General features: G+C 40.8%; 1 protein-coding gene and 1 long non-coding RNA gene across 12 annotated transcripts in view; one reads left to right on the top strand and one right to left on the bottom strand.

Moving 5' to 3' along the window:
* Nucleotides 1–23,312, top strand: part of NPAS3 (neuronal PAS domain protein 3) — a 625,716-nt gene that overhangs the window by 485,944 nt on the left and 116,460 nt on the right. The gene's annotated exons all lie outside the window — the stretch shown is intronic.
* Nucleotides 11,508–13,697, bottom strand: LOC310696895. Its single transcript, XR_014520784.1, has 3 exons — nucleotides 12,796–13,697; nucleotides 11,965–12,080; nucleotides 11,508–11,867 (listed from the first exon to the last, which is right to left on the bottom strand). It is a non-coding gene; the product is annotated as an uncharacterized lncRNA (long non-coding RNA).

Below are 23,312 nucleotides of genomic sequence, written 5' to 3'. Positions count from 1 at the left end.
GTTGCTGAACCCAAAAGAGGAGGTTGTGGTATTGGTTAAGAGATTCTTACTAAAGCAGTAAAGCAGCTTCTTAACAGCTCATTTCAGGACCTTTACCTTTTGCCTTGACCAAGAGAGGTCCACCATAACAAGGAGACCTATAGATTTTGGAAGGTCCCCTTGATTTGGGTAGTGTCTAGCTAGGTGTCAGAATTATTTTTAAAAAACCCAACAAAGCAGAATTTGGTTTTATCTGTGGAATTCCTTCATTAAGTTTTATTTATTGTTAATTGAGTCTAGTCACATTGAATTGGGAAGAAGTAAACTTAAATATGAGTTATTTAGTTTACTCGTATGGTAGATTGGGTTAACGGGACATTTCTCTCAAACAGATGTCCCTGTGAGTTTACAAATTAAATACGTGTGATTGGCTCAAACTCATTGGACCTTAGTATGAGTCACACTGGTTGCAAAGTACCCTCTTGAGTCTTCTACCTACAAGACATTTTACCTCTTCAGCTAGTGTCTGCTGCACAGTTGCTTTTAAAAAGTGTTGAGTGTAATTGAAGTTTGTGTAGCAATTGCATTTTGTGGCAATTAAATATTCTGCTGTAAATAGCAGTCTTGAAACACAGAACTTTGAGAACAGTTCTATTCATATAACCTCTTTCTGCAGATGAACAGATTTTCACCCATGTAATCTCCATTAGCCATGATCACCTGTTGTGGGTTAGGAGGTACCTGGATGTAGGGACAGCTGTGCTCTGTCAGTGCAACAGATTATACGGTATTTGCAGTTCTGTGGAACCAGGTAATTGGCACCAGGCAACCTGGGATTCAGAACTGCCCCTTGAAGTAGCTTATTTGTGTATATGGTTACAGAAACCTGCATAGAAATGCTTTCTCCGCAATCAGATATGCCCTAACTAACTGACCCAGGGTGATCATAACCTATTGCTGCTATGGTGTTTTTTCTACCACTGGCCAGGTTTTTCCAAGAGGTACATGGAAGCATTTTAATAGCTCTCTACTTTAACATGTATGGATTTTTTTCTGCCAAAGTAGGATGTCAATCAACCAAACACACTCCATGCAAACTAAAGTTCCCCTTAACACAATCGTTTTATTCAACATATTTACATTTCATTATTATATCCTACTAAGAGGCTTTTGTAACAGGTACTGAGAGTGATGAACTGATTGGAATTGAATTTCTGTGGAACTCTTCCATAGTTATAAAATCTCAGTTGGTAATACTTTAAAATAAAAAGATGGTTTGAGGAAGTAATGCCTATGCAATATTTACATTTTTCACAGTCACCTTTAAGCAAAAAATAAATAAAAAGGCTCCAACAACCACCCATTAGCTGTGTTATTTCAAACCTCAACTTCATTTAAAAATAATTTAGCATTTGGACAGCAGAGCAAAATAAGGTGTAACAGAATGTCTTATAGTATACATTTCATATGTCCTCGTTGCCTTCAGACTGTGTCTGGCTTGAACAATTAAATGAAGATAGCTTAGATACAGAAATAGTGTGCTCTATACTGCATGGATCTAATGCAGATACCATTACATGTGCTTTTTATAGCACTGTGAGGAAAATGGTAATAGATTTATTCCCCACGAGTTAAAAAGTAAAAGGCATAAGTAACAATCACTAAAAACATCAAGGAGTTGAAGTTTCATCTTTCTCTTTGCTTATTGAATGGGATTTTGAAACAGTACCAATGCACTCTTATTATTATGCATAATGGATTGCTGCAGTTAGTATGACGGGGGTGGGGGGAGCAAAACCTGTTTAAAGATTCACGCCTGGTGGCCCCCCTCCCCCTCACTGTACAAATGCTGTATTCTGCCAATAAACAACAAATGGGAAAAGAGCATACAGCCTAGTCTTTGGATTCATGAGTGAAATCTGCAGCAATTTTGCAGTAATGTATGGCTGAGAAGTGAATATTTAAACAGGTTTATTGTACATCCTTGTAACTCTAGCAATCCATTATGGCTAATAAAAAAGTATGTTGATGATGTTTCTAAACTCCACTTCATAAAACAAATAGAAAGGAGAAAACTCTAGGCTATTTATAGACACTTTCTGCTTCCTTCATGAAAAATCCCCATAAATATAATTAACACTTTCAGAATGGCACGTTTTGAAGGCTCATTATCCTACCAAAGAGGCTGCTCCTATTCGGCTGAAATGAATATTCCAAGAAACTTGAAATCTGACAAATTATTAATTTGTCTGGCATGTATTGAAATGTAGAACAGGATAGCATTATGTACTGTAATTGTGTAAAGCAACTTGTTCTGTACTGTAATTATGTCTCCCAGCCCACTGCTCTGTCTCTAACTCATCAGCCTGTGGGGAGGGGCCACAGCATCCCCAAGGAGTGATGAGGAAGATTGAGAGTCAAATTGCCGCCATTTTAAATGGGCATCACTGGGCTAGATGAACCAATAGTTTTACCTAACATACATTTGTATGTTTTTCACTGAATTCTGATTTTATAGTTTTAACTGATTTTTATTTTTATTGAATTGAGTTACTTTGTCTACTGCTTAGAGATGACTGTAATTAAGTGGTATATAAATTGTCTAAATAAATGAATAAATAATCTCTGGCAGCCTCCGGGGATGGATGAATCTGTCAATTTCAGCTTCTCTCATAGAATTGGAAGGGACCCCAATGGTCATCTATTCCAATGCAAGAATCTCAACTAAAGCACCCATGACAGATGGCCATCCAACCTCTGCTTAAAAACCTCCAAGGAAGGAGAGTCCACAACCTCCTGAGGGACTCCCCTCTACTGTTGAATAGCTCTTATTTTCAGAAAGTCGGAATCTCCTTTCTTTCTCCAGAGCAGGAAAAAACAAGCTTGCCCCATCCTCCATGTGACAGCCCTTAAGATATTTGAAGATGGCTGTTATATCTCCTCTGTCTCCTCTTTCCCAAGCTAAACAACCCAAAGCCCTCAACTGTTCCTCATAAGGTAGCCCTCCTCTGCACACATTCCAGCTTGTCCATATCCTCATTTTCAATTTCTCGTACCAATTTCTCATTTGTCAAGTTCAGTTTGTGATTTCGTCACGGAAATTTGTCAGCATTTTAAGTGTGCACTCCTCCTAATATACACATTCTTGCAAGAAATTTTGCTTAATATTATGCATTGTTGTATTATTATCACTAATATATGTATTTTAATGCACACTTTCCCCTAATATATGCATTTTGTACAAATATTTTGCTTGGAAACTGCATTGCAAAACTTTTGGTTCATATTTTATTTAGGGTTGGATTTAAGGATATCAAAGAAAAAATAATATGTTTGCTCCATTTTCCTTGGTAAAGTTTCATTCATTTTGTTTTTGCTTTCATTAATTTGTTTTTGCCCCCCCCCCCGCCAGTTGGTTTATCCAAAAGAAAAACAAGACAAAACAACAACAACAGAAAAGGTGGGAAATATACTATAAAAGGACCATTGCAATATACAAGGCACATCATGAGCTCCTTAAGGAATAAAAACTTCCACTACAACACCTGCCAAATTTGAAATAGGTTAGATAAAAGGTCCCTGTGTTATGGATTCCATTTATATCTGTTACCTTTTTCCTCACTGTAACTTTTCAGTGACCTGTACAAACTATTTCATTTTTTATCCCAATAGAAACAAATAAAAAAATGAATCAAGCAAATGAATAATAGATTCTTCACTCAGAATTCATTCATTTGAATTTCCATTAGTTTTTGTAACTAAAATAATTTTTTAAAATGGGGCCTGTTCTTTTAATTGTTCATTCGTTTTTAACAGGAATGCTCACCTAAGGGGAATCATCACAACTGCCACTCTTAAAACAAACCCGGTCAAAGCCTAGGGTTCTGCTGCAGTGGCAATGGCTGCTGGGTCAGTCCACACAGAAGCAGTCTCTGTGGAGGCAGATTCAAAAGCAGCCTGTGACTGCCTTCACAGCAATTTGTTCAAATAAAGCTACATGTTTTAAAATTCACACTTCAAAATGCTGAAGAGATGCAGAGCCAAATATTTTTCTAAGTAGTCACTGGGTATTTAGGGGATGTAATTTTCTCTATAGAATTTCGACAAAATAGGAATAAATTGTCATTAACTGTAGCCTATGTTTCATTAACTTACACAGTCTTGGAGTCTTCAGTCATGTGAATTCAAATCTGAAAGCTATCAAATGGAATAGGGTGGGGAATGGGGGAGATGAACTGGTATCATACTCTTCCCAGGCTTTCCTTGCCGGAATTGTTCTTAGGTGGCTTGCTCAGACATGAGCACCCTACCAAAGGTAAGCCCTCTGCGGGGTCTTGTGACATAGGAAACATGGGTCCAAACCCTGCAGTTGCTCAAAATTTGCATTGTGGCCTCCAGGGCAGCCCTGACTTATGAATGGCTGAACTGATTCTGAGGGTTGATCATTTACTGACTGTTATATGCAGCTAAAATGAAACGTATTTTAATCTTCACTATGGTTTATTCAATGCAGGCTTATTGTTTCATGTTGCCCAACCCCAATACAGTGGTACCTCTGGTTAAGTACCGTACTTAATTCGTTCCGGAGGTCCGTTCTTAACCTGAAACTGTTCTTAACCTGAAGCACCACTTTAGCTAATGGGGCCTCCCGCTGCCGCCGCGCTGCCAGAGCACGATTTCTGTTCTCATCCTGAAGCAAAGTTCTTAACCCGAAGTACTATTTCTGAGTTAGCAGAGTCTGTAACCTGAAGCATATGTTACCTGAAGCGTATGTAACCCAAGGTACCACTGTATAAGTTATCCATTCGTAAGAATTAAATTGTGCTACATAACCACATTGGTGGGTGGATTGGGTGTGAAAGACCCAAATGACTGGCTTTATCTAAGTCATACACATTTCCCCAATAAAGTCTGTCTCTCTCTCTCTCTCTCTCTCTCTCTCTCTCTCTCTCTCTGTGTGTGTGTGTGTGTGTGTGTGTGTGTGTAAGAGAGATAGAGAGGCAAAACTGTACAAGTTAGTTGTAGCTGTTGGGCAACTTTGCTCTTTTCCCACCTGGTTACAAAAACCTTAGTCTTCGGAAATTGAAATTGAAATCGGTGGAGTTTGTAGTGAATGCTGAAATATCCACATATAATTGCATCTAGCTGCACTAACTGAACTAACATTAGCAAGGGAATTCTCATGGAAGATTCGTCTTCCTCACAGGGAAATCTCCAGCCAGTTTAAAGTGGATGGATGAACTTCCACATCAGGCCTGCCACCCATTTTTGCAGTTATCATTAGGCAGAGGTGCAAGTTGCAATGTAGATTTTAATCTTTGCTCATAAATCAGCTGCTCCAGTCTCTTAATCTTTTACAGCCTATCTCAGATTCCCTCCACTTTATTGGCATATATCTAGTTTTGACAGGCCCTGGAGACTTTTGACGCTAGTCATGCTCATGTACTTTTTGACAACATGCTTTCTGACTAGACAGTACAGGACTGCCTGTCCACTGCACCCCCACTTTGCTGCTTTCCAGATCTCTATGAAAGCACTTCTTAATAAAAAGTAGGTTTTAATATTATTTTTAACACTTCCCAGCCTGTGTAAGTCAGAAAAACGTAATCATTCTGGGGATGTAATTAGCAGGGGTAATATGTACACACAAAATATTGTCTTGTCTTTTTCTCATAACCACAATGAAATCATCTTCTTTTGTCAAGGGTTTGTTCATATTCCAAAACCTACAGTGTTTCTATCACTATTTCTGGGCCTTTCAGTCTATCTGCATAGGCAGTGCAGGCCCAATGCAGCAGCCTAGTAGCTATAAAAGGTCTTGGAAATATCATGTTGTGGTGGATGCTTAATACAAAGTAACTCAACGAGAGATGATTCTCCAGGAGTGGGAGATTGTTTGTCTGCAATTATTGCAGGTAGCACATGACCACAAGCACCACCTTCTCTTTCATATTGAACTGTTTCTTTGTGAATATTATGTTGGTCTTATTTTCCTCACAAATGTCTTTCCTTTGCACTTTTTTAAATGGAGCCTGCTCTTAGCACAATTCAGTAATGTCCCCTAAGGACAGACTCTGTTTCCCAGACTGAAAAAACAGAACTAGAAACAAATTTACTCTTTTCATTTAGAAGATTACATTTTCAATTTGCCCATTTTAACCAATTTTTCAAGTCTGTGTTATGAGTTATCTTCTTTTCCCCATAGGCTACGGAAATTCCCTCTAATAAGGGAAGGGGCTTCATAGGGGTTCTTGATAAATGCTGGATCACAGACCTGGAAGACTTGCACAAGCTTTTGGCTGCGGGATGTGTATGTGTGTGTATTATTATTAATAATAATATTAATATTAATATTAATATATTCAATTTATATACCGCCCCATACCCGGAGGTCTCAGGGCGGCTCACAGAACAAAATCAGAATATAAAACCACAAAATATATAAACAAAACAAAAACAACTCAATAACACCCCCTCCTTTGCAGCGTATTACAGCAGCCATGGTCGCAATTTATGTCCTTCACTTTTTGCTCTGCTTTGCATGATTAGTGTTTGCTAACCAACCAGAACACAGGTGGCATGTCCTGTTTCACCGCCTGAGGCAAAACAGGATTGTGTGGCACTGGGCTCCAGCAAGATCTCTTGGAGCTAATGAGATCCCATGAGATTTTTGTGAGATCTTGCAGAATCTTGCCGGAAGCTGCCCCTGCTGCCCCCAACACCCCTACACCAGTGGGGTGGGCAGGGGTGGTGTTCTTGCAGTTGTACCACCTTAGGTGGCTTTCCCAGTCCACCTCATGGGTGAGCTGACCTTGCTGCAGAATTTTTGGTGAAGCCAGACACAGCTAGTTTGGCCCACTGTGATAGTCCTCAGGGCTGTCCCTGCTACTCAGCAGGGTAAAGAGGCCTGCTTATACAGTGGTACCTTGGGTTCAGTACTTAATTCGTTCCGGGGGTCCGTTCTTAACCTGAAACTGTTCGTAACCTGAAGCACCACTTTAGCTAATGGGGTCTCCTGCTGCCGCCGCGCTGCCAGAGCACGATTTCTGTTCTCATCCTGAAGCAAAGTTCTTAACCCGAGGTACTTTTTCTGGGTTAGCGGAGTCTGTAACCTGAAGCATATGTAACCTGAAGTGTAGGTAACCCGAGGTACCACTGTACTAGCATATACGATGGCGGTTGGGAATCTGAGCTTATATAGCCATGTAGCAGAAGTTGCCCCCAGTTCCAGCTACTACGCAGAGGCAGTTTAAAGTCCAAAATAGTTTACTATTGTAGAAAATAAGGCTTCAGTAAAACAGTTCCAGACAATAATATATACATGCAGCTAATAATAATAATAATAATAATATCCCCAGCCACCTGGCATTTTGGCACCAGCAGGGGGAAGGCATTTGATGTTGGATCTCCCTCTCTGAGGATGGAAGATCTGGTGGATCCTATTGCCCCAGGGACACCCACCCAGAGACCACAGAATGACAAAGCAGAAACATTTTGCATGAGTTGAACCATAGCCATGATTAAAATGGTCTTTTATGTAAAATTCTGTGTTCCCATTTTTTATGAGCGCCTTCTTAACTCTGTGAGTGGCTTTTCTGTACTACTCATGCCAGTCTTTTCCAGCTAATTTTATGATTATAATGAGGCAATAGTATGCTGTTTAACAGAGAATGACCTTTTAATTGAAAGGCTATAAATTCATTCTCTGTGGCCCACACTGTAACAAATTAAAATAAACAGAGTAGCAAGCCTCTCTGTGTTGCACTGCTTTTCTGGCCAGGTCACTACCAGAATCCTAGCCAGCTCCTTTGTCATCTTGCACTGATTTAAAATGTTCAGGTATTATTTTGTTGGTTCTTTACATTACTATTGTCTTCAAGTCAAAACAAGAGACCAATCTTTCACTGGTTAAATTGAAAGTAATCAACATTTTATTTTATTTTTAGCATCTGGCACTCTTGCCTCTTAACAAATGCTTCCTAAAATAATAACAAGAACCTGGGTGGAATAAAGCACAGCTCAGATGGATATACTGTATACAGTATTAAAAAAATTAGTCCCCCAATCACAAACCATATGCCGTTTAATTTCCCAGATTATGATAAAATAAAATTGGAGACCAAGCCGTATTGCTAGTTTTTCTTGTGCTGATCATGGGCTCATAAGTTGTGTGTATGTTACTGTCTGGAGGAGAAAATGGTTAGAGACCATTTTCCATGAGCACTTGAGATACTATTGTGATGAAGGCTATATATAAATACCTAGTGAGAGACAAACTAATACATTGGTTTACATGAGATACAAACTGCAGGCATCGCCCTATGGAAACGACCATCCAAGCAGGACTAGAACCATCGCAAAGCAGTGCCACTCACCCCAACTATGGGTGTTAGCTAGGGATTATGGGAGTTGTAGGCCAAAAACATCTGGAGGTCTGAGTTTGCCTATGCCTGCATCAAGACATCATTCATTAAAAACCTCCCTAAGCAGGGCTGCCTTCAGATGTCTTCTAAGTGTGAGATAGTTGTTTATTTCTTTGACTTCTGGTGGGAGGGTGTTCCACAGGGCGGGTGCCACTACCGAGAAGGCCCTCTGCCTGGTTCCCTGTAACTTCGCTTCTTGCAGTGAGGGAGCAGCCAGAAGGCCCTCGGCGCTGGACCTCAGTGTCCGGGGTTAACGATGGGGGTGGAGACACGCCTTCAGATATACTGGGCTGAGGCCATTTAGGGCTTTAAAGGTCAGCACCAACACTTTGAATCGTGCTTGGAAACGTACTGGGAGCCAATGCAGGTCTTTCAAGACCGATGTTATGTGGTCTCGGCGGCCGCTTCCAGTCACCAGTCTAGCTGCCGCATTCTGGATTTTTTGTAGTTTCCCGGTCACCTTCAAAGGTAGCCCCACATAGAGTGCATTGCAGTAGTCCAAGCGGGAGATAACTAGTGCATGCACCACTCTGGCGAGACAGTCCTCAGGCAGATAGGGTCTCAGCCTGTGTTGATGGTATCAAATGGTTGATGATATCAAAAGCGGCTGAGAGGTTGAGGAGAATTAACAGAGACACATTTCCCCTGTCTCTCTCCTGACAGATGTCATCATACAGGGTGACCAAAGCAGTTTCTGTGCCAAAACAGGACCTAAACACCAACTGAAATGGATCTAGAAAATCAGTGTCCTCCAAGAGTGCCTGGATCTGGGCCGCAACCAGAATTGCTTTCTCTGGCATAACCCCAGTGGAGTGATTAACTCTCTCTCTCTTAGTTTAACATATGAAATCAACAGAGCTACTTCAGATTTGAGTGCCCAGTTTGCTGCTGTGGTGCCTTAAAAGTTGTTCAAAAGCATGTAGTAACACTTAGCCACAGAAATGCGTAAACAGCTAAATATTTTTTCAGGATCATAATCTGAATGCTTGACACGGGCTTTCTGAAGTCCATAATACCGGGTTGGACTATGATAGGAATAACCAATAAAAGCTGCCGTCTTGTAAAATAGAGTTCAGCTTTGTGCTGTCAGCATCCTGCATCTCTATCATGAACACATCACACGCAGGCAGTGGAAATTTTCCATATCCTTTAAACTTTTGCATCCTGTATATTTGGTTGTTAGACAAATAGAGCAAGCTTTGCTGACTTCATTTTCATTCTTGGCAGCATGTTTTTATCATAAGGCAGATAGTCATTAATTTACAGAATCAACGCTGGGAACAGCTTTTGTGATCTCATATTAAATTTTCCCCTGAATCCGCCCCTTGGCAAAAATTACTCACATCGTTAAAAAATATTTAATTAGGCTGTAGTTTATACCCAGATCACTGGGGAAATGTTGGAATTAATATGATTTGCATGAATTCTGTTTCTCTTTCTCTGCTAGAGATTAGTTTTGAATTCAGTTCAGAGGGTCACTGACACTGCCAAGGACTCACAATCGTGAAGGTCAAACAGGTAGCAAATACATCCCATGGGTTGTTTCCCTGAAAAGACAACTCAAAATTGCTTTTAATTATGGGTCACCTAAAAGGCCATTTGCCGTTTTTTAATTTTTAACCCATATATCTGAAACATTGTATGGGTGGACGTTCTCCACTAGGTCTAAGCCAGCACCACTTTAATATCACGAGGGAATCTATTGTTTGTATGTTTACTTAAATGATATCCATTTAAAGTTAGCACTGTGTGGCATAAGCTTTTTTGACAACAGGAAACAGTATCCACCTTGATTATAGTTTTAGAAAATGGGGAAAGTTGGTGCAGAGAAATCAATGGATATTTTTTTTAGGGACATGAGTTATGATTCTGTCTTTCATAGCAGAGCATCCTAGTTGATCAATTATCCCTCACTAGATTAGATACAATGTTTAGTTATGCATTATCTTATTTATTATTTCAAGGGTAGGGGGAACACCCTAAGGAGTTACACTCCTCTGCTTTATAAAAAGAGAGAGAGAGAGAGAAGAGGATTTAATGGAATATTTAATTAATAATCTAATCAATTAATCTCTGTTACATAAATGGTGAAATCTAATTCCTCTTTGCAGCTATATCAATAAGAGAAGAAGCGGAATGGCTGCCCACTTATCAGGATAATGGGAAACCATTACAGATACAAAGAAAAAGTGAAATTGTATTAGTTCTGCTATGCTAGCAGAGATATCAGCAGCTTTTAATAAAGAACTTTTGTAGCTAGGACAGACCACAGTATATGACTGTAATGTGGGCAGTTCATCTTGGTAAATTTATTTGTTAGCTGGAATGATGATGAAATGTAATAGTTTAAGAATTTTAATAGTGATTGTGCAGGGTAAATCAAAATGTGTTTGATAGCAGAATTGATATGGAATGTTTGGAACCTGCAGGTAAATAAAGCTCTCTAGGGGGAGAAATTCCACAAACCTTTGAGCTAGGAACATTTGTCTGCTTGCTGCACAAATGATGATTTCTTTCTTTCCTGCCAACATAGCCAGCACCCCCTATAACCTTTGTCACATGCCGAAGGTGTGTTTCTATACCCTGTTCTTTGAAACCTGAGGTATAGGGTATGTTTTTAGGACCCATCCTATTCCTTTGATTGTAAATTGTTTTAAGTGGTTTTTAGTAATGTGTTTTTTTACACTTTTGTAACCCGCCCTGGGATCTCATGATGAAGGGTGGATAAGAAATCTAATTACTATTATCAATATCCAGGCTCCTAAAACTTAAGTAAGCATCTTACCAGGGATATCTGAAATTCTGGCTGCGATTTAACTGATAGCAATGCAGATTAATTCATTTTGTGGATGAATGATTTCCTAAATGTTCTCCCTCCTCTCTTTTGTAGTTGTTTTGCTTTCAGATACTCCCCAAATCCATTTTGTGAACCTCACAGGTAGACTTTCTTTGCAGCAGATAAGTGGTCTTTTTATTTACTGAATAAAAACAACTTTGTGACCATTTTATGCAATTTAGCAGTTGTGGGTTCTTTTGCGTAAAAACATAGTGTGTGCAAATTTATATTTAAAGGGAAAATGGAAGATTCAGAGAAATATTAAAGTTGAGCTTCATGCTGTGTTCCAAAGTCAATGCACCTAAATGCTCATAAATTGGAAATGTAAGAGGTCAAATTATGTTCAGTAAATTAAGGATGTGCGCAGATAAAATTGAGGCTATTGGCACATTTTCATTACAGAAGGTTGTATCAAGAATCCTATTTCAAGATACCTTAAACTGTAGCAGATTTTTCTTGTAATACAGAAAAGCAGGACATATTAACCTACCATTTGCCTCTGAAATCCAATTCAACCCCTTTGAACAGAATCTCATTGCTTGCCTCCCCTCCTTTTCTTTTATACTGGTAGGTTTTATTTTCACATCCTCTATCAAGATCCTGCTTGTAGTGATTCACTATTATGGATTCTGGCAAGAAAAGACCACAGTTTTATTTGCAGCACAAAATTGTCCACACACACAAGCATTAATTATGCACATTATGTACAAAAATAACGCTGCTAACCTTGCCAGCAGGCAGATTTCTTAGTCAGTAAATAGCATCCCGCTCCAACAGTGAGAGATTGAATTCTCTTCCCTGTAGGTGACAGTAATGCTGCCCACTCCCACAAAATTACATTGCTGTGAAAGGTAAAACAAAATGCCATTAGTTTTACCAAATGTATATTAACAAATGTGAGCTCTGCTTGTTTAATGATCCCCTCTTTTTCTCTATATCTGTTTTCTCCTTTTCTTGCCTTCCTCACACCAGCTATCTTTTATGTAGCTAGGATCCCCCATAGACTTATTTCCCGAGATCATGATCTTTAAAAATCCCCTGAATATTTTATTTTACTTATTAGCAAAAGGGGGTACTCCTGTATGAGACTTTTCATGGAGCACCAGCCATGCACTCTACTAGCACATTCTGATTTCTCTATGATTCAAACATCCTCTTGACTCCTAAAATAAATCGAACTCTTTTATGTGCTGTGTCCACTCAATACAAAATTGCTGGATTTGATAATGTCAGAACATCTACATCAGATCGCACCTGTAATTTCTTGCATTCAAAACAGGCTTTAGTGATGCAGCCAGTGTAGTCGGGCCAGTGTTGGCATTACATGCTCAAACCCATCTTTGCCCGGTGAGCAACCTGACTGCTGAATTTTGCACCAGTTTCTGAACCTTCTTCAGAAGTAGTCCCCTGTATAACACGTTGCAGTAATCTAGCCTGGTAGCTACCAGAGCATAAACAATGGAAGTTGGGCCATCCCTGCCCAGATAGGGGCACAGCTGGGCCACGAGCTAAAGCTGATGGAGGGCCCCTGAGCCTCAAATGATATTCATACCCCACCTACTAACTGAAGTTCTGAAGGCATTGGTATTGGTATTTTTATGTAGATGGAGGGTGGGAGGAAGCGCCATCACCTCCCCCGCATATTGAAGGGTAGTCCGATAAAGGATTCTGGGGGGCGTGGCCCCGTCCGAAGCCTATGGAGATGAGGGCCTAAGGCACGCCCCCGAGCGGTGACCCTAGTTCCTAGTTGACGTGCCTCAGCAGGGCTCCCTCTACTGGTGGTTAACCCTTCCCTGACTTCAAGCATACAGGCTGAAGCCGGATAGTCGGTTAGGACCAATGCCAAAGCCAATACCGCTCATCACCTGTAACCAATAAAGTTGTGGCCATATTTAGCCCATTAACCTTAAATATCTGTGTCAGGTGTCTTTATTTCCATTGGGGGGAGGCGGGAACTTGCCACGCAACACGTTGCAGTAATCTAGCCTGGTAACTACCAGAGCGTAAACAACAGAAGTTAGGCCATCCCTGCCCAGATAGGGGCACAGCTGGGCCACCAGCTAAAGCTGATGGAGGGCCCCTGAGCCTCAAATGATTATTCATACCCCACCTACTAACTAAGTTCTGAAGGCGGTTTGCTGTGTGTGCGCACACACACACACGTGTGATACAATAGTCATTACAGCAAGGCGAACGTATATTTAAGTTTCTCCACACACACACAAACACCTTCCCTCATTCTACAAGGTTTCAACAATTGCCATCTTGCAGTTGAATCTCCTGGCTGCTGAAGCAGCTACAGTGGTACCTCAGGTTAAGAACTTAATTTGTTCTAGAGGTCTGTTCTTAACCTGAAACTGTTCTTAACCCAAGCTCCACTTTAGCTAATGGGGCCTCCTGCTGCTGCTGCACCGCTAAAGCATGATTTCTGTTCTCATCCTGAAGCAAAGTTCTTAACCTGAGGTAATATTTCTGGGTTAGTGGAGTCTGTAACGTGAAGCGTCTGAGGTACCACTGTATATGAGAGTCCCACACAGGCCAGGATCTCCTTACTGGGTTGCTACTGTTGCTGTCCCTCACAGCCCTGGCGGCAGATGTTAGCTAATGAGAGTTCATTAGTGTCTTCTGCCCACCCCCCTTGCATTGTATGAACTTGTGAAGGAAAGTGAAATAAAAGGGAATATAATGTTGAACGTTGAGTTTGGGTGATATGCAGAGTGTTGGTTGAAAAATAAGAGTTTTGTGCCTATGTGAGTGTGGCTTTGTGAGGGAATAATATATATATTAGAGAGGGAGAGAGAGGGGGGGTTATTTATTTATTAAATGTATATGTTAGTTTTCCTTAAGGATCTCAGTGTAGCATACATACTTCTCATCCTCCACATTTTATCCTCACAATAACCCTGTGAGGTAAGTTAGACTGAGGGGCAATGACTATGTCAAGGTCACCAAGAGAGCTTCATGGCTGAGTGTGAATTTGATACGGTTGCCATACTACATGATTATCCACATTTTGCCCAGTTTCTACCCATGCTACTTGATGCCTGTTTAGACCATTAACTGACCCAGATTCAGAAATAGGAGGCTGAGATGGGAGGCATAATGTGGAGGCATTATTCTTTCTAATTGTTTTGTGAGGTATGATATTGGTCCTTGTGGGAGATTAGCAGCCAAAAATAACAAATGCATATATTTTTGCTAGTTAGCATGAAAAGATGCGAAGTCTCCAGAGCTGTATTGCTGATAGACAGATAGAGATACAGTTGGTAGAGAGAGCTCTGTGTGATGTCATTTCCCCTGCTCTCCTGGAGAGGAAGGAGCATATAGGACTTCCTGTTCCTCTCCCCTCTTCATTTGACCAGTGTGTGTTGGATGCAGACATGTGTCTGCTTGTTGCAGCTTCAGGTGAAGCTGGTTATACTGTAAATATAGTATTTTGCTTGCATAGATTTGCTGCTGCCTTTGCTGTGAACCAATGCATGCTTATAAAGTAAGTTTTTGCCTGATTCTTTCTTAAGTGGGGTAAGAAGGGGAAAACCAGCTTACTTCATAGCTGGATTTGCTGAAAAGGAGGTTTTACAGTCTAATTCCTATGGTTTTAATTTTGCTGCCAAGAATGGGGTTTTGAAATTCTGTTCAACTCACTCACATGGGTGCCTGGAGGGATGAATTGCAATTAACATATCATCTCCTACCCATTAAAACCCATCCTGCACTACTACCTGTCAGTATTCATAGTCAATGACTTAAGTCACAGCTATGATTGACCTTTGGGCAGAGGAAAAGTGCAAGCCATAAAGATAGCAAAGAATGGAAAAACACACCAAATGCCTGCAGAAAGGACTTCCTGGTCCATTCTGATTATTATTATTATTATTATTATTATTATTATTATTATTAGTCTTTGCTGATGGATAAATTATTACTGCTCCGTGACCAGTGGGAAGGGATATTCAGGGTTTTAGTGCAGCTGTGACAGGTCAGCATTTTTTTTCAAAACAAAAGGTCTCAGCAGTGTCAGAAGTTCATGCCCTTTTTACTTAGTTCTTATTCATTATTTTTTTTAAAAAAGTGTGTGAGAGTTTGTATAAATTAAAAAAAATCCCAGCCAACTTAAATTAAGTTCACCATTATATCCATAGTGCAGGGTAGTGGCATCAGTTGTGTCCCTTCTGCAAAGTAGTCCTGTGCTATTCCCATACTGTTCAGGAGCAGGGGGTGGGGGTGGGGGGTGCGCTGAGAGAGAATGTATGACAACCCTGCAGTGTTGTTATCCACTCTCATGGAACGTTGGTTTTTCAATGCATTTTGTCCATTCCAATTCTGCTATTCTATCTATGTGGATGGCATTAGAAAGTCGGTGGTACAAATCCCTGCGACGGAGTGAGCTCTCGTTGCTTGGTCCCAGCTCCTGCCAACCTAGCAGTTCGAAAGCACACCCAAAAAAAGTCCAAGTAGATAAATAGGTACCGCTCCAGCGGGAAGGTAAACAGCGTTTCTGTGCTTCTCTGGTTTCGGTGTTCCATTGCGCCAGAAGCGGCTTAGTCATGCTGGCCACATGACCCGGAAAAACTGTCTGTGGACAAACGTCAGCTCCCTCGGCCTGTAAAGCGAAATGAACGCCACAACCCCAGAGTCGTCTGCGATTGGACTTAACTGTCAGGGGTCCTTTACCTTTATCTTTTTTAGCTTTGCTGCACAAACTACATGTGTATTCCATTCAACAAATCTGGGACTTGAGGCCACCATTCTAACAGTTAGTGATGAAGGTGGAACTAACCACGGGATAGGATACCATATTCATATACCTAATTAATACATCTGTTAAGAGTATGGGCTTTAACAGCTGCAGCTTCCCAGCATCTTGGGAGCTTAATAGGACATGGAAGGCCCTTACTTAACACAACATGTTAAAACAAATATGTTTTGTTAATTGAACAATATTTTTAGGTTGAAGTTTTGGTTCTTTTTCATGATTCCATCCTATGCAATGTTATGGTGGCAAATTAATCTGCAGTAGTAGCCTCTTCATCAGCTTCTGAGGGATGCTACTGCACTGTTGCTGAATACAACATAGCATCAAAGTTCAAAGCCATTATGCGGCATAGAAATGGGTTAGTTGAAAGGAGTTGAGGACACACATACCATCCTTTAACCCTTTCCCTCCACCATAGAGCCAGCTGCATCAGCAGCTGCCTGTGTGCCTGTCACTTAAATTGCAGTAAGCTGTGATAGGTGAATGGAAGCGAGAGATAGCAGGATGATGTTGCCAACTGCAAAGCCAACTAATAGAATTCTGCCCCTACCTATATTCTGCTATTTGCAATGAAAGAAGTACCCCAGTTTGGTGGTATATGTACTGTTGTTAAAGGTGAGCTGAACTGTGGGGTCCAATATCCGTGATAATTTTTGTGTTTTGCAGGTGGAAAAAGACAAAAAAATTCCTGGAGCGAGGGTGGGGGCTGTAAGGTTTTTAATGTCTAGGCATTTTTATACAGAGTGTGTGTGTGTGTGTGTGTGTGTGTGTGTGTTGCAGTAATAAGACTTTATAGTCTTTTAGTGTCCATTAGTGCAGATCAACCGGTTTTTAAAATGTGTATTTTGTTGACCTTTTCACAGTCTCTGAAATGACAGGTTTTGCCTCAAAAAAATCAAACACCATGACAATCCACTGCAGCACTAAATGTTATATTAGCTGTTTCTAGTGCCTAGGCACTGTACAAATAGGAAGATAGTAAGACAAGGCCTTTGGGTCAATCTATCAAAGAGATTTAAAGCATAGTCTGGACTCCATTGATGTCAATGGGAGTTTTCCAACCTGACTTCAACAGAGTTAGTATTATAGCCAATGCAATACACAGAAATTCGATCATGAAAGGAACTAAACTGATTTTCTGCAAGAGAAAAGTAGTTTCTTTCTTTATCAAATATAAATTGAGGTGGACAGTCCAGGTGTAAATGTGATGCTTGTCTTCTTGGCCAGCCCAGGGGATACTAAAGAGGGATCACGTTGGGAGGGAATCCTGAACAGGCTACTCTGGGATAAGCAGAACTGTCTGGCACAGACTTGTATGCTTACCAAAGAATTCTCATGTGGATTCTATCTGATCAGGCCATCATACCACAGTGTGCTCATGAACAGTTGCAAAGTGGTTAGAGGTTACCACCATCCACATGTATGTGGGCACGCACACAAACTCATACTGCTCTACACACAGTGAAATAAGAATCTTGTACCTTCCCTCCTCCTAAATGCTGTTATCACTGCATGTTGAAGGCTATTTGAATATGCCGTTTTCCCTGCTCCTGTATATTGAGACTCCTTTCTGTAGCCTTCTCTCCTGTCTATAACTCCATTGTCACCTACCTCAATAGCGTATCCATTTGACATGAGAATTACAGTTTTACACTCTGCCCTTGGACATTGCCTGAGAAAAGCAAAGTTAAATCCAAATATGTTCTTCCACTTGCACAAGTTTTTATATGTGGTTTAGCAAGTGGTGTTCAATTCCCTCCGCCCCCTACAGATAAGCCTCCGAGGAAGGCTCCCTCGAGCAGAAAGATGTTGGGCTAGCATAGTAATAAATATATTAATGTATAATAATAGGCATCCAGCATCCCTCATTTTGTTTACATCACTGGATACTTCCCATTTCAGCCTGGGTTCCATTCCAAGCACACTGAAGTCGGAGCTCTGAACTAAACAAGCATGTAGTAATAATAATAACAACAGCAATTTATTATTTATACCCCACCCATCTGGCTGGGTTTCCCCAGCCACTCTGGATGTCTCCCAACAGAATATTAAAAATACAATAAAACATCAAACATTGAAAACTTCCCTAAACAGGGCTGCCTTCAGATGTCTTCTAAACATCCGATAGTTGTTTATTTCTTTGACATCTGGTGGGAGGGCGTTCCACAGGGTGGGCACCACTACCGAGAAGACCCTCTTCCTGGTTCCGTGTAACCTCACTTATCGCAGTGAGAGAACCGCCAGAAGGCCCTCAGAGCTGGACCTCAGTGAACAATGGGTGTGGAGACGCTCCTTCAAGTACCAACACTTTGAATTGTGGTTGTCAGTTGGGTCCTGGGATCAGAAGCAGATAATTTCTGAATTTTTAAAAACATAAATAGTAGCTACCAGAATCTTGATGTGTTTCTTGATGTGTGCTGCTTTTAACATACAGTGGTACTTCAGGTTACAGACGCTTCAGGTTACAGACGCTTCAGGCTACAGACTCCGCTAACCCAGAAATAGTACCTCAGGTTAAGAACTTGGCTTCAAGATGAGAACAGAACAGAAATCGCGCAGCGGCAGCAGCGGGAGGCTCTATTAGCTAAAGTGGTACCTAAGGTAAAGAACAGTTTCAGGTTAAGAACGGACCTCCAGAACGAATTAAGTTCTTAACCCGAGGTACCACTGTATTATTCTCATTTCTTTGCATTCTCTCATTCAAAAGCCTTGGAGTGCTTTTTTTTTTCTCACTGCTTTTACATTGCTAGCATTAAAAAAAAAATTCTTGCAGTTTAATTTTTTTCACTTTTTCAATTTTTTTCATATCTTAATGGATTCATACACCTTGATACTTTCTCCATATACAATTATTAGCACTTCATCTGTTAGCAGCCCCAATCTATATGCCCTCCCACCTCCATACAGATGGTCCCAGCTTCAATCCCTGGCATATTTAATTAAAAGTAGCAGGCAGCAGGTGATGAAAAAGATGTCTGCCTAAAACTACTGCTAGTCAGAATAGATAATACTGGACTAGATGGACAAATACTCTGACCCGGCATATGACAGCTTCAGATGTTCCTGCTTCCCTTGAAATTTATACACATTTTTGCAGTGCTGAAACCAAAGCTTTCACTTTGTTGGCTCAGATTATGAACATCAAAAACTTGTAGTTTCTTCCACCCACCCACAATTCCTTCCTTCCGTTCCTTGTTAGATCAAAACCAGATGGGCCAGTGGGGAGAGATAATTTGGAGACTGACAGATCAGTAGCCAGAAAGGAAGAGGTTTGGAATTTCACTCATGGCAGGGAGAAAGGAGGAAGCCATCTTGCACTCCAAGTGATGTCAAGGAGGAGGCAAAATAGGATAAAATTTGTCTCATGTTTGGCCTTTGCGAGTACAAAACTATTTCCCTAATCTAGGGAGGTGTCTATAGGGAGGTGTCTAAAACTTCTTCATGGTAGAGCATAAGACTCTTCATCTCAAGGTTGTGGGTTCAAGCCCCATGATAGGCAAAAGATTCCTGCATTGCAGGGGGTTGGACTAGATGACTCTCATGGTCCCTTCCAACTCTACAATTATATGAGTCTATGAAGGGGAACCTCCAGATTTCCGTAATGTTTTGCTTTTAGGCTAAATTCAGTGACAATGGTGAGAACTGTGAAACCCCACAGAGACATTTTGTCTTATTTATTACACAGGACAAAAAAGCCCTTTTGCTTTCCTTGAAATTCCTCAGATATTTTGCCTAGCACACATAGTACTTTAAAACTGCTTTAGAGTAAAGTTTGGTGGCAAGTCCAGTTTACATACCTATAAACAATAAGAGAAGAGACCAAGACTGTGGTTAGCTGTGCTGCAAGAGCAGAGTGTCAGGTTGTGTTAGGATTCTATGTTGTTGTTGTTGTTGTTGTTAAAATGCAGCCTTATACCCAGAGGTCTCAGGGCAGTTCACAGTGAGATTTACAGTGGCACTAGCGAAGATGTCCTATGAAGTACACAGTCCAAAGTGTTTTTTAGAGTAAGTGGATGAAAAGGGGGATAGGGCACCCCATGTTCCCTAGAATAGCATTCTAAAAGATGTGAAAACAGCCACATCTCATTTGCACTCGAGCAAATTTCTGCCAGCAAATGAGTGAATTAAGGAGGGCTGAGGCTGTTTCCTTACCTTCATTGACACATTATTTGTTGTAGTGAAAAACTGCTTTTTGTGCCACAGCTACTAAAACCCTGCCCCATCCTTCTTTACTTGGGAACTTGAGATCTGTTAGACCAAAAGAGGGGTAAGGATAGCAGTCTGCCTTGCCTCCTCAGACTGCTACCAAACTTGCACAGCTAACTAATTCAGATGGTACCTTGGCACTCTATTACTGAGAACTTGATGCTTCATCAGCTGGGAATCTGCTTCATGCCAATGAGAAGTACCTTCAGTGTTGCAGGCACTGTGGAACTCCCTCCCACAATAATTAGATAGGCACCATTCCTGTTTATTTTCAGATGTTTTGGCAAAACTGTTTTATTTCAGGAGACCTTTGCACCCTGAACGCTTCTCAGGTGTTTTACATTTTTATTTTTTTAAGCTTTGAAATTCTTGAGGTTTTATATTTTGGAAGTTTAAATTGTGTCTCTATTATGTATTTTATTGTTGTAGGCCACTTTGAGACCTATGTGGTGAAAAGCAAGGTATAATTTTTTGAGTGAATGAATAGATAAAGCATATGGAGTTGAATTCAAAGGTTGCATGAGTGGAAGGCCACTTGCACAACTGAACATTACCCAAGGCCGGCGCTTCCATGAGGCAAGGCGAAACAATTTACCTCAGGCAGCAGATCTGACCCCTACCTCACTCCCTGTTGCACTGTTGCCAGTCCCATTGTGAAACTGCCAGCCCTGCCACAGCCCATGCCACCACTGCCACAGTCGCCATTAATGCTGGTCCCTCGAAACTGTGTTGTGGCAGTAGCACAGGTGCAGCTGAGGGCACAATTGTGGTGGCAGACATGATGGTGGGTGCAGGGTGGGCGGCCTACACCAGGAAAATGTCCTGGCCGACCCTATCATTGCCTCACTAGTTCTGCCACTGCCCAAAGCTCCAAAGCCTTCATGAAGGACCTTCTGAATAGCATGGGCAGTTTCAAAGAGGGTTGCAGCAGGGAGTGAGAATAGATCAGAACTGGATGGAGAAACCTTATGTGACAAAGGGGTGTAGCTAGCTGTGGTGGCACCCAGAGTGGTAGGGGCAGGGCAAGCCGCCCACAGGGGCGGGGCAGCGATCTGCACCGCCACAGAGTCCACCTGGCAGAGACAAGTCCTACGCTGCCGTTTCAGGCAGCACAGGGCCCCGAGCCACCGCGTCACTCCCAGGAGAGATACGTGGCTCAGGCGCGCTGCAGGCCAGGCCTCAAGGTAAGTGCCGCCCCCTGCGATGTGCCATTTTGTCACCCCCACAGGGATGACACCCGGTGCAGATCGCATCCCCTTGCACCTCCCCTTCCTACGCCCCTGCTTTAAACTAATCCCAACCTTTGGATCCAGTTCATTGCTTTATTTTGTATTGTTTTCTTCTTTCTCTAAAGCTTTGATTTTGGAAAGAGCACCAGGATGCAAGGCTGTGTATGTAAATACTTAATAAATATCCACTTGATGCAGTTCTTCTGTCTTGCTTTAAAGAGCACTGCTTTCAGCTCTCAATTGACTAGATCATTTTAGCAGTGAAGCTGACTAACAATGAAGGCGGTGCATTTTCCCCCCAAGCCTTAGAGATACATTTCAAACATTTGTTCTTTCTTTTCTGTAACTTGTCTGAGATGGAAATTCATCTGTGAACCCTTGTTTTTCCTTCACGTTTTCGCAGAACCACATTTGCATGCCCCTGGAAAAAGAATCAATATTATGAATAAGTCTTCCAGAAAGCCCTTAATTATGTGTCTGTGTATCAGCTTGTAATATTTTGTGTTTCTTCAGATTCGTCTCCTTTTTAGCTGACACAAGTGGACTTTGAAAAGTGGAGTAAAATCAGCAATGCAACATGGAAATGCATGCAAAGTTGTTAAATGTGATAGCAAAATAAGAGAAGCTTCAGTCAGTATGATCAGAGTTGTTAAAAAAAGAGAGAGAAAGCCAGCAAACTGTCTATCATGTGATGAAGTTTGACAGTAGGGATTATAGCTTTGATGGACCAGAACAGCTAATAGAAGAAGCTGACATTTTTGAAACCCTGCTAATTAAGGGTTCCTTCCTTAATATTAAAATAAAGTCTTTGTCTGGGTTTTATGGTTGGAGAATCAGGTGTTTTCATTAATATATGCCAGTCAGTCTTAATAAGCTTGGAGGGCAGAGGAAGTTATTATTGAGTGACCTTCTACAAAATAAGCATGTTGCTAAGGGCTCTAACCCTGCCCTGTTCAGACTGATGAATCTCATTTCCAATGCAAAAGCTTCACAAGAAATCTAAGCATTCTCTGTGCAATCACAGAAAATAATCCTTGTGTCTCTTGTAATGTCCAGAATTGCCACTTACTATACTTCTACTGTACAATGAATATTACAATACATATTATTTTTCCAGCACAATTGTCTACGTTTCTGAATTGCCAAGAATATAAAAAAAAAACTTATTGTCAAGATACCTGTATTGAAAAGTCAGCTCATTTTAATACTTCTCAAATAGTCATCTACTCTGTTCATGAATTATAATGCACAGAATACATCCAACAATGCTAGCTTTATAAAAAGAGATATGTCTATATTATTACATATTCATTTTCAAATAGATTTTGAACAGATTTTAAACCATGCATTGAAATTCATTGAAATGATAAATTCACAGTTGGATTTTGATTTGCTTTTAATCCAATTTTAGGCATAATGTATTTTCACCTTTTTTGTACTAGTTTTGCTTTTTTGTTGCCTTGTGAAGCAAATGAAAATTATGGTAGATTTTTTTTTGGGGGGGGAGTTATAATATCTGCAGATGAAAGCTAGAAAACGAGCTGGTCAAACATATGAAATCAGTCAAGCATCAACACTATTTGTGAACATCCTTATATTCATTCTCTGAGTGCTGGATCATTGCCAGCAAAAAAAGAACCCCATTCAGATATTTCCTGTATACAGAGATTTCCTGAAAGCATATCCTGCTTGCATGGTTTAAATTTTATTTGCCTTTTACTGAATCAGATATGTTCTCTTCGAGGTATCCCATGCAGAATAAATGCATAAGGTAAAAGATGGGGGTCTGCAGAACATATCAAGCTTAATGGGTTGTGAGCAATTACGCAGCGCGCAGGCTTAGCTGAAATGTTGGAACTGGGCAGCACTGGTATGTCATTCCA

This window comes from Podarcis liolepis, assembly GCF_965112155.1.
Source record: "Podarcis liolepis genome assembly, chromosome: 1".
NCBI lineage: Eukaryota > Metazoa > Chordata > Lepidosauria > Squamata > Lacertidae > Podarcis > Podarcis liolepis.
Note: the sequence above shows the minus strand (reverse complement) of the source record. Positions and strands in the feature narration are given on the sequence as shown.